Genomic DNA, 2368 nt, shown 5'->3' with positions numbered 1-2368 from the left:
TTCCATCTCCCCTGCCGGCTTGAAGGATTTGGGTTTGGTGCCCAGTTTGGGCCAAAATAGATAAGAAGAGGCTGCTGGATGGTTTCCGTGAAAGCTTCCCCTGCTTTGCTTTTTTAATTTTTTTTTAACTTGGCATTTTAGTTACGTGCATGACAAACGACACGAGAATGGGGAGTTCTAAGGCTGGACAGTATCTCTAGGTGAAAGGATTTCCCATCAGTCCACTTGTAGCATCACCGGAGACGACAAAGCAGCACAGTGTAGTTTTTCCTGGAGAAGAAAGCCAAGTTACTGCATTTAGTACTGACTTCTCAAAATGCCTAAATGGGGAGTCTCTAAATTGGACGGGGGCCCCCAACGGTGGGGCAAGGATCGGGTGGAAGCCTGTAGTGCGAGCAGTGAATGAATTCACCTGAGGCAGAACAAAGGCGATAGAAGTTGACCGAATACACTGCAAGGGGGCAGGGGCAGGACAGCAGAGGGGAGACTGTCCGCGAGGAGCCGGTGGGTGGGGGCTGGTTTAAGGGGGGAAGGGAGCAGGTATGGGGCCCTATGGAAGTCTCCCCTTTTTGGTAACTGTGCCTGGTTGTAAGTAGCCCATTGGTCAGTTAGGGCTTATGGCTATTTGGAGGTGGGTCCCCCGATGAGCCTGTGTTCAGCCAGGGGGTCGTCGTGGCCCCTCTTTGGGTCCATCACACAAGCCCGTTTGGCTGAAGCAGCCTCAGCACTCTTGCCGTGTTTCCGTGGCACTCCGTTTCTTTACTGCATGGAGTTTCCAATGTTTACTGGTTAAAATGGGCTGAGCATGGAACATTCTCCTTATTCCCAGGGGAAGTCTTCACGTTTCTTGGCTTCTGCAAGTTCTCCTTCCACAAATCTACGACTATGAATCCTCGTAAACCCCAGTCACACACTTTCTCCCCACGGACCCGGACGAAGACGATGAGCGGCTTGTTGTGGATAACGCAGACAGACAGCTCATTCCAGGAACCCAGGTGGCTACACCGGCTTCTTTATTTCTGAACCTCCAGCCAAAAGAAGTCCGACGATGCCAGCAAAGCCAGCAACACCAAGTCTTGGAGAAAATCCAGGAGGTGCGTTTTGGAGCTCTTCGTAGCTGTCCACCGGCCGCCGCACCAGGCTCCCGGGCTTAGGGTGGGGAGTACGTTTCCTTTTTTTTTTTTTTTTTTTTTTTTAAAGATTTTATTTATTTATGTGACAGAGAGACAGCCAGAGAGAGAGGGAACACAAGCAGGCGAGTGAGAGAGGAAGAAGCAGGATCCCAGCAGAGGAGCCCGACGTGGGACTCGATCCCGGAACGCCGGGATCACGCCCTGAGCCGAAGGCAGACGCTTTAACGACTGCGCTACCCAGGCGCCCCGGGAGTACGTTTCCTGACACCAACTTGTGCACGGCTCCCAGTAACGGCCGAGAGGCGAGATGCTTTCTTCAAGTTGGGTCCTTGGCTCCCATAGTCACAATGACCCTCGGGGACGGAGGTGAGCGAAAGCTCCTTAACCTTCATGGAAGTTTCGGGAGGTGAGTCTTGTTTAGTGAGCAGACTCAGGCTGGCCCCACCTCTGAATTACCCTGAACATGCGGCTGGAAGTCGGGGCTCTGGCCTCTCCCGCTCTTAAAAAGGGAGGCGCGGGAAGAAACGGTCCTTCTTGTCCCACTGTGAGCTGTGGTGTCTGCACGGGGTTGCGGGAGTCGCAGTGCCATTGTGCCAAGGAGGTTGCTCTTCGGTGAGCTCACTCGTGAAGGATGGAAAACCCAAAGCCTGGCTCCTTGCTGGAGCCGTGTGGCCACTGAGCTAAACGACAGTAGAGCCTACTCACCCTACGGACTCATTATTTTCTGAGATAATAATTTTTCCCTACTGTCTGAGCCATTTTGAATAGATTTTTCTGGTTACTTGCAAGAGAAAGCATTCTAACTGATATAGTTACTATTTTTTTTTAAAGATTTTATTTATTTATTCGACAGAGAGAGAGACAGCCAGCGAGAGAGGGAACACAAGCAGGGGGAGTGGGAGAGGAAGAAGCAGGCTTATAGCGGAAGAGCCTGACGTGGGGCTCGATCCCAGAACGCCGGGATCACGCCCTGAGCCGAAGGCAGACGCTTACCCGCTGTGCCACCCAGGCGCCCCATATAGTTACTATTTTAACTGGCCCCATTTAGTTAGGTTTTGCTCCTGAAAATGTCACAACATAGCCAGTGGGAGCCCCTCTAATTGGACATCGTGCCCTGTCAGTATCGCCTATGACTTTCTTGAGAGTGCCCTTCCTTTAATTTAAAAAATTTTTAGCAGGGGCGCCTGGGTGGCACAGCGGTTAAGCGTCTGCCTTCGGCTCAGGGCGTGATCCCG

At 52.1% G+C, this 2368-nt stretch overlaps 1 pseudogene; it reads right to left on the bottom strand.

The window, feature by feature from the left end:
• Nucleotides 1–782: 782 nt before the first annotated feature.
• On the bottom strand, nt 783–1722 carry LOC113271329 (MICOS complex subunit MIC26-like; annotated as a pseudogene).
• Nucleotides 1723–2368: the final 646 nt, after the last annotated feature.

This window comes from Ursus arctos, unplaced genomic scaffold (genome assembly GCF_023065955.2).
Source record: "Ursus arctos isolate Adak ecotype North America unplaced genomic scaffold, UrsArc2.0 scaffold_14, whole genome shotgun sequence".
Taxonomy (NCBI): domain Eukaryota; kingdom Metazoa; phylum Chordata; class Mammalia; order Carnivora; family Ursidae; genus Ursus; species Ursus arctos.
Note: the sequence above shows the minus strand (reverse complement) of the source record. Positions and strands in the feature narration are given on the sequence as shown.